Genomic DNA, 10,553 nt, shown 5'->3' on the forward strand with positions numbered 1-10,553 from the left:
AGAATCCAAATTAGAAATACAAAGAATTTCCTTATTAGAAAAGAAGAGAAGAACAATTCAATGTTGGTGATTTAGTGTGGGCATATCTGAAGAAAGAAATATTACCTTAAAAAAATCATACAAAGTTATTACCTAAGAAGGTTGGTCCTTGTCAAATTCTAGAAAAATATGGACACAATGCATACAAGATTCAATTACCTATAGACATTGGTATTTCAGCCATATGTAATGTTTGTGATCTCACACCATACAAAGGTTCAAAAAACCAACCAGCACATGAAGATTTAGTAACAATAAATTTTCAGCAAGTATCTAAACCAACACCACTTCAATTGGAGAAGATACTCGATACAAAGATAAAGAAGACTTGAAGAAGATAGTATAATCAATATTTAGTCAAATGGGAGAATAGACCAGAAAAAGAAGCTATTTGGATGGATGAGAAACAAATTAACAAGTATGATTCATCATTACAACATCCCATCTCAAGTGGACTTGAGATTCATTCTACAAGGGAGTATGTTACAATGGCAGATTAGAAAAATGCTATAGGAAGTTAATGTAATGTTTTAAGTGTGTTTTCAATTTTAATGTTTTAATAAAGTCCTATGTTGTGGTGGCCTAAATGTAGTTATTGTTGGTAATCTAATTTAAAAAAATCATTATTGAAGAAGAGAGACTATTGCAAAGATGTAATTGTTGATAAAGAATGTATTCAATCATTTTTTTGTCACTAATGTCAAACCTACTATTTGTTGGAATGACAATTTCTTATAAGATCCAAGTACTATCACTTAGTTGATTGATGAAGAGGATTTAATCAACAAGATGTAACAAAAGCACCCAAGGGAAAGGTTGTGTTATGATTTTGCAATGAAGTATAAGGATCAATTAAGACAATGGTAAAATGATGTATTGATAGTATACTTGAAGATACAGATGCTGGCTACACTTAGAAACACTAGAAGAATAAGTTGTAACAAGGTTGTCTGCAAAGCTTAACTAAGTTCATTAGTGAGTGCTGAGCAAGCTAGTTCATGCTAAGTAGATTTTTAGTTAGTGTTGAGAAAATACAAAACCTAGTGTGTGCTAGGTGATATAGAAGGTGCTGAGCAAAGTAATAGGTGCCAAGTATCAGAAAACTTAGTGGATGCCAAGTGAACCCATAGTAGGTGTTGAACATTAGTAAAATATAGTTGGTGCCAAGTAACATAGTATGTGCCAAGAACCAAAATTTCAATAGTGCCAAGTTGTTGCATTATTTGAATAGTCAAAGATTGCCAAATCTGAGCTAATGATGAGCTAGAGGCACAGAATTTTAAATAAACTATTTTTAGGCAAATGCAAGAGGATTCTTCATGATTTTTCTAGAAGGAACAAGATATCGGTTAGATTCAATGAATCCCACCTAATCCATTCAAACTAAAATTAAAGGAGGGAAGAATTGAGTGAGAAAAGCAATTCCAAACTTCTATTTAAGGAGTCACATGCCAAGAAGCAAAGAGTTGCTGGGTTGAAGTTGTTGAAAAGGTGTCAAGAAGAAGGTATCTAGAAGAAGGAAGAATAGAAAAAAAAGACTCTACTTTGATAAGTGGTCATAAAGGAGATTGCAGTGGTACATTAAGCATGGAGACTCAAGGAGAAAAAGCTTGAAAGGAGGACAAGCTATCAGAGCTGCAGAGACTAAAAGCCAAGAAAATTATGAAGAGTTGAATAGAGATCTGAAATTTGCAAGTTTAGTTGTGAGTTGTATCAGGTCAAAAGCCCTTGTTGTTACTCTCTAACAATTGTATCAATTAGGGTAAAATCCTATGGACTTGGGTTGGTTTAACAACCATTTATTAATTCTTTAACAGGGTGACATTCCAAGTGAATGTTCTAAAGTCCTCTAACCAAGCCCACTTCTAATGGGGTGGTTAAATCCTTTAACCAAGTCATGTTTAATAGTGTGTTGTAGCCTTTAATAGGGCAAAACTTTCATAGGGAATCACTTTAGAAGAGTGAGAGTTAAGTAGCATGTTACTGTTGGGTTTTCCCAAATTGAGTTTCCATGTAAATCATTGTGTTATGTGTTGATCTTTCATGTGTTACTCTTACATGTTGATTTTTAGTAACTTTCTAAGTAGGAAAGTTTAAGCTTGGACAAATGAACAATTTTATGAGCTCACTTTACTTGATGAAAAAGTTTTATTAGGACATTTGGACCTTGAATAACTGATTCACCCCACTTCTTAGTTATTCTAAAGCATTTCCAATAGTTATTTGATGAAATCTCCAAGTATAGCCACTTAGGAAAAATTGTGTTTTCTTTTTAGTTGAATCAATTTCATTTATTGCGCTTTGTGTTTGTTTTAAATAATTAAGCCAAATAAGCATTGGATAGCTACAAGAAGTTCGCAGTAGATTCTCACTTTTGACCGATTCCAATGATTGAATAATGGCTCCCTATTCTTGATTTTGGGATGATGTTTCATCTTCCTACATCAAAGATAGGAAAGTATTGAAAAGGTAGATTTGTAATCAATAGAGGATCAAATGAAAAGTAGAGAAATAGAAATTTTTTTGAGTTTTGTGTTCTAATCTTTGTGTTTTTCTTTCCTATCTTCTCTCTAAAATCAAAACATGGAGTTCTAAGAATCTACTCATGACACATTCATAGTTGGATGAATTTATTGTTGAGTTTTTAATTCCAACTAAAGTTTTCTAATTTTGACTTTACTATAGAGAAATTGATTTCCTAAATCATAAATGTGAATATCTCTTGTTTTGAAGGTCACAATAGTAGATGGGAGTTTATTAAACTCTCTGCGATATATTTCTAAGATCGTGGAAGAGTTATGTATTATATGTTTTTGTTTTCGTTCTATTTTCTTGTTCCTTTTATTCCTTCTCATAAACATTCAGAAGCCAAACTGTAAATTCTTTGAATATAATTCATGTATTGACCGATATGTTTATTCACATTATTGAAATGTGATAAGGAAGAAATTTGGTTTGTATTTGGACTTGGATAAAAGTTATGTATGACTAGAAATGTCATGTTTGACAATCAATTTGACCCTAATTTTTAAATATTGAATACAAAAGGGTGGTGTGGATTTGGATCATAGTCTATTGTTGTTTTTTAATTAGAGTGTAGTCGATTGGATGTTGTATTTTTATATTAAAAAAATTCAAGTCATTTTTGTATTTCAAATTAATTAAGGAGATGGTATATTTATAATAAATTGATGCAAGGAACCATAGGTTTCTATAGGAGGTTAAGGAAGTTCCTGTCGCATTTGAGTGTATGAATTAGTATTAAGGGAATTAGTTGGATAGCTATTTAAGGTTGATTTAAGATTAATCCTAGAAGGTGTATGTGCCCCTTGAAGAAACTTGGTCAAGTGATTAATTTCCTCCCAAGTTTTCCAAGGTGAGGCTCTGCATCACTTCGACTTTCAAAATTATTGGTAACCTAATCCTTCTTTGAATAATTAATCCCAGATTTACTTGTATTTTTGGTCTCATACTTAGTCATAATCTATATATGCATCTTCCCTAAGAGGATAAATATTCTTACTACATGCATCAATTTTAGTCACATTTAACTAGTCATAATAATAGGTCTTGACATCTTTATCATCTAGCCTTAGAATAAAAGAAATATACATTTCTTCTTTCCTATATGCCCTAGCTTGATGTATCCTACTTATCTCATTCTTCACCTAAGACATTTGGTCACATAAATAAATATCTCTTACATGCATGAGTGGAATCCACTCTCTATCATTGGGGACTACATGATTATGCATATATAGTTCACACAACATATTTTTAATGGTTGTTGGAGAAGAATAAAATGCATCATAAAATTCATGTGGAGTTGTATTGATGGATTAAGTCCTTTCACTATCCTAGTCATCTTGAAATTCATAAGTTGTTCTTTCAAGTGCAAGGCATATACCTAAGTTGATGGTCTGCATTGCATTAGTTCCAATATCATAGAAATGATTTTAGTAATCCTTTCCTTAAGTACAATAATTTTATCATCCTTATCATTGATTTCTTGTAACTTTTCATCAATAGTTTTATGCATTTTCCTTTTCTCTTCTCTCCACATTGCATGTTATATTAATTTTTTTGATATGAACCAAGTCCTTAGTGGTGAAGATAGGTCTAATGGTGGAAAAGGTTCTTGGTTATTCAAATAAATCCACTCAATCCTCAAATTTTTGGTTTTCTTAGTTTCCTTGGCTTTCTCATATTTCTTTTTTATCCATAACATAATAAACTTCTCTCAATTTTCAATTATAGACTACTAGTTTGCAAAATTATTTATGTTATTTTGTTGGACATCTTAATTTCCCACATCACACTATTTTGCTACTTTAGCCAAAGTATCTAACCTATCATTAAAAATTTGTTCCATGACTTTACTTACAGCTTCCAAGTTAATTCCAATATTTTTATTAAACAAACCTCTTCCAGAGGTTGAAAGAATATATTCTTGCTCACTTATGTTTGAAAACACGTTATCTTCACAAACTATTTCCATATCATCATCATGATCAGAGGAACCATCAATGTCCATACGCTCAAGAGATGGATCTATTATTTTAAACACAAAACCTTGGTTTTCTGACTTAAAGTTTTCCTTATCATCTTTAATTATAACTACTTCAAGATCCTAATGAATATGTCATAATTGTTCAAGAATGTCTTCCTCTTTTTAAACTTCTAAATCACTTGGAAATTCAATATCCATTGACTGATCATTAACATCCTAGGTTTTATTATCTTCATGGTCCATATCTATATCTAATTCTATCATTTTATGCTCTATTGACTTGGAAGATTCAACATTGACACTTGAAATAGCTAGAAACTTTGTTAGACTAGGTTTTGCAAAAACCTTGCACTTTGTTTCTATCGAATTCCTCGGATTTTTCTTCCTCCTTTTACTAGAGGATTCTCCTTCACCGGTCATTGTACGATTCCCTTTTTGTGCTTGTTTCCTCCTACATGTGAGTTTCTTATTTTTTGTATTTCTGATGATAGTTTTTTTCCTTTCCCTATCCATATGTAGGTGTCTAAGGGATTTTTTAAGTTGTTATATCCTTATTAGACCTAGGTATTTTAGTGGAGGAAGTTGATGACAAGGGTTCAAACCTTTCTACTATTTTTGTAGTGCCATATTTTGTACACACTCTACTCCCTACACCTTTCCCCTTGGACCAACTAACCAAGGCACATACTCATCAGATAATAAGAAATCATCCAAGAATAGGTATACTCTTTTCCTATAGCCTTTTGAAAAATCAATTTTATTAAACAATGATTGGAGATGGATTTAGGCTTAACTTGCTCATTGCTTCTAGTCTCTTTTTCAAACGATGAATCAAGAAATTTGGAAGCTTAATAGGCCTATCATCATTCTACAAAGAACTTAATAGTTTGATGTGGATGCCATGTAAAAATTTATACTGACCCTTACAAGTTATGTACTACATCACATATAATGCACATTGGATGTAGGAAACAGGGAAATAAAATATTTTGGTTCCCTTTTTCTTATCAATCTCTAATTGTGAGTCTCCATGCAAAGTAAATTTTTCCCTTGTAGAATGTGGCTCCAATTCATCTACAATTTTTTTCCTTCTTTAGAAAACCCAAAAAAAATTACAATGATATCCTCATTAAATTCAATGTACAGACCCTTCCTATGGTGACTCCATTATGAAATATATTTAGGAATTAGAATGCAAATTCTTTATGATATGCAGTTAGATTCTAAAAATAAGCTAACCAGCTCCTAGTTCAAATTTTGGTTGACATGCATAGTCTTTGAAACTTATAGTATGAATTGGTAGCTCATAATGTATCAAGTCACCACCCATGGCTATGGAATAGTTGTTTATAGAACTTCTAATTTCTTAAGAAACTCAAATGGTAACGAGACAAATTTCTAGCCTGAATTGAAACAAGTACTTTTAAAAATGAAGATTTCTTTTGAAATTAAAATCACAAGTTATCACAATTTACTAAGCATTTCTTTCATAGCACTTCATATATCAAAGGGTGTAACCATTACCTATGGTTTTTAGGACATCTCATTTGATTTGGTAGGTCTTCCCACCCACTGGCATCTATCACATTTCTTAGTATACCTTGTAGCATCTTTGTGTAATGTAGGCCAATAATAACTTGTTCTCAAGATCTTAAATTTTATTCTCTTTTCTATAAAATGGCCACCACATGGCTCATCTTAGTAGGCATGAAGGATGTCTCATCCTCATGAACACATCTATGCATTACTTGATCTAGACCCACATAAAACATACATCTAGCTATCCAAGAGAATTTAAAACTTTTCTCAATGAGAAATCTTTTCTCTTTTGGAGAGAACTTTGTAGGAGTACTTCCAACAAGATAATGTTAGGATTAATAAGATAGAAATAATAATTATATGAAAGTATAGTCAACATCATAAATAAATAAAGATCACAAAGGAGAACACAAGTCACAAATATTTAATGTGGTTCACCCAGTCACTAGGTTACATCTACCAATAGTGAGCCCAAGATTCTTAATATCCAATTATTACAACATGATTACAATTTGTAATCCCTTACAGCTCAATAGCTTTGCAAGAAGCTAAAATCTCATCATATTTACTAAAATTCCTAACCATGAGAAATTTTATATAAGATTTTAGTCACTTATAAAATTAGGGCTAGAATAAATCATCCAATGAAAAAATAGATGTTGACACCTTTTATAATAATTATGTAGGTTGAGATTTTAGGGGTGTTTCTCCTAATACCCTTCACAGTGGTGTTGTCACTCAACCCCACCCTATATCACGATAGGGAGAATACTTGGAGCTCTTCCCTAAGAACCTCTAAGGGAAACTTTTTAGCATGAATGCTGATGGTACTCCTTTGGGAAGTATCCCAAGAGTTGGAGAGCATATAGCATGATTGACATATTGCATTCATGACTATGTTTATCATCGATGATAACATAGTATAGTTTTTGTAAAGAATAACATAGTAGTAGACAAAGATCTTGACTATATGGACATATGATTTATGCTTAGGTGAAGTGTGGTTAAGGAAATGTTATACATTGTGTCCTGATGATGAGGTTAAGTGTACATGAAGTCAGTCAAAAGATATGTAGAAGATATGTTTAATTTATTAACAGTTGTATAGAGATAGAGTACCTGATAAGAAATTTTTGATGATCATATTTTATCTTCTAAAAAATATATATAATCATGACAAGTGAATTTAGAAAATGATAGAGGATAGTCTCATGATGACATCAATGAGTACACAAGTCCTAGAGTCATACATGTAATAAGTTGTATAGACTATGATCCAATTAGTTAAAAAAATATTTAATTATCTTAATATGATCCTATTATAATTAATTGGGAATGCCTCAAGGTTGACTAAATGAATTATCTTAAGGACTCATTATAAAGGAAAGTATTTTTTCCTTAGTTGTAAAATGTGAATTAAGTGTGAAGTGTGTGAAAAAGTGAAAAGTCTTTGGTAAATGGAGTAAGCAATCCAAGGGATTATTGGATGTGAAGTTAGTAATCTAGTATCGAGATCAGAAGGAGAAGAAGTTCAGTTGATAGGAAAAAAGAAGAGGAAGTACAAGTATAGTTAAATAATATTATTCTATAAGAAATAATATAGAGATCATTTGGATAGTGAGTTCATTGGTCTTTCCCCTAAAGCTATTTGGATAGTGAGTCCATCTACCTTCTACAAATCCTAACAGGGGTTCAAAGTCTCTTAATAGGGACTAATATGTATTGAATGTTTTCATAGAATCCTAACAAGGTCCATCCTCTAACAAATAATATTTATATCAGTACATCATCTTGTGGGTACCATCTCCACCAGAGTTTTCCCTCTAGTCAAGGGTTTCCCTAGTTAACATATCCAGTGTTACTCTGTATTAGTATCTTGTCATGATTTTTTATTATATTTCTCATATGGTTAAGGATTAATAAGGCTGATAATTTTGATAATAATTGGATAAATAATTCGCCCCCCCTCCCCTCCCCTCCCCCTCTTAGTTATATCGGTGGACTATATATTCTAACAATTGGTATCAAAGCATTAGATCCTTAAAGAGAAAGCTTAACAACTTTGAGAGATCAATGGAAAGTCACTTTAGAAAAGATAGTCCTAAGTTTATGGGGTTAACTATGACATCTATAAAGAAAATATGAAGACTCATATGCTATGTATGGCTCCGGGATATTATCTTTTGACAATGATAACAAAACAATTATGGAAGAAAGCAAGCTTGAGAAATGCAATGAAGTAGAAAAAGATGTGTTCATGTGTAATATGAGATCTAGAGAAGTCCTAATAAGAGCTCTTCCTAAGAATTAATATAGTCAAATAAAGTCACTAAAAATATCTCATAAAATTTGGAAATCTTTAGAATGTACTTTTGAGGAGATAAACATACAAAAAGAGAAAGATTATAGAATTGGATATGGTTGTTTCAAGATGTTAAGATGTTGGAAGATGAATATGTGAGAAGCTATGTTGGTATAATATTTGAGATTATTATAGGAATAAAATCATGTGGTGGATCCAAGGAAGAAGATGAGATTGTATGGAAGATTTTAAAAACTTTAACACTACCATTCAAGTAAGTAGCACATATGATCAAGCTTTTGGTACCTTGTACTAAGAATTTCACCAGGGAAACTTTGCTTGGAAGATTGGAAGTAGCAAAATCTAGTTTGAGATAGTATGGAAAATTGAAAAGAGTGGAGATAACTTTTGGTGCCTTAAGTGTTCATCCATGATTATCTAGAAGTGCAAGAACCCATGAAGATTTTTCTAGTAGTAGAAAAACTAGCCCTACTTGTAAGAAGAGAAACAAATGGTAAGAGAATACTTAAGTGTTAGACATTTAAAGAATTTGGTCATTATGCATCTAAGTTTCCTAAAAGATAGAAAAGTTATAGAGGAAATTTTAAGTCTATAACACCTAGAAACTATTTATATACAAATGAAGATGAGGAATCTAAAGAAAGAGTTTAGAGTGAAAGTGATGATGAGGTAGGATTTGCAGCCTTAGTGTAGACACCTAAATTTGATTACACCACTTTGGTAATCCTATTTAGTTATCTCTAAAGGAATCATTAATTAAATTCCTATTTAATTAATCCTTTTCCATCCCCTAGCTGATTAATTTAATTAATCATCTATAGTCCTAATTGATAAATCAAATAACCTATTATTTATCAACTAATCCTATTCTTCTATCTAATTTCAAAATCCTCATTTATTAAATAAATCTATTTGATAAATAAAGCCCTCAAATCTAATAACCCCTAAACTATCCTAAACCCCCTTTTTAGCCTAATCCACCCCATCCACCCATAGTAACCAAGCTTAGCCACTAACTCACCCACCCTCATTGAATGCCATCCACTTGCATATCTCTAACAAGCTTAGTCTAATCTTAAATCACCTCTAATCCCACCCTAACCTTGTCACATTCCCTAAGTAAGCTTAAGAATTTCTTAAGCCAAGAAAAGTCAACAATTTCAACTCCCTCCAAAATATTCCAACCACCAAGCCATGATGCTGTTACAAAGGTCACAAAGACTCTTACAAGCCCATTCATTGCTCTTACAAGCCATTATGAAGGGTCTTTATGAAGATATTATCCCTTGAGCCTCCTTTGTTGACTCATCCTTGCCCTTTCCTCCATCCTCTCACCCTGTGACATGTGTCACTTTCTAATTGGCTATAAGGAAGCACAATCCATGTGCTCTCCTCTCATGCAATCCTGGCCCTCCTTAAGCTTTCATCTCTCCTTGCATCTTAACCCTCCATCCCTCAAGCCCTTAGCCTATAAATTGAATCCCCTCCCAAGCCATTTCATCACAACCTTTAAGCCAAAGTTATAATGCTAATTTGAGAATCAAAAGCCATCAACCATACCCTTATAATGTCAAATTGAGAGCTCACAAAGCTACCAATTTTCCATTTACTCATCCCCACCATTTAAGCATAGAGCAAGTTTGAGCATACATGTCAATCCTTTAGTTAGACTCATCCCTAAATCAAGTGACCATCCTCATTGGGAGAGCCATTCTATAGCTCATATTCTCATTTGAGGGTTTCACTTTGTCTCTCATATATGTTATGATTTTTATAGTAGTTAATGCTTTGTTCTCTTAATAGATTAGTATTTCTTGCTAACACATTTCTCATATACATTTTGGCACACCTAGTGGGACCCCACTATGAGTCATTTAATCATCTATTTCTATCTAAATGTTATTTTTTCTAATAATCTAATGTTTCTTGTTGTTTGAGTGAGTTGTAGGGTGTTTCACTTATTTTTGCAGGTTGAAGGGCACACTCGAGAAGAAGAAATACCCTCTAAAAATCCAAAAAAATCAAAAAATAATATTTTTTTTGAAAAAATCCATTCATTTATGTTCTATTCATGTAGTGTCATCTCTATAGATCAGTGTCTTCACGGATTGGCATCTGGGCTTGGTGAACTGTCATCTGCGC

This window comes from Cupressus sempervirens, chromosome 11 (genome assembly GCF_028749045.1).
Source record: "Cupressus sempervirens isolate cs-2001-9-10 chromosome 11, ASM2874904v1, whole genome shotgun sequence".
In the NCBI taxonomy this organism is placed as follows: domain Eukaryota; kingdom Viridiplantae; phylum Streptophyta; class Pinopsida; order Cupressales; family Cupressaceae; genus Cupressus; species Cupressus sempervirens.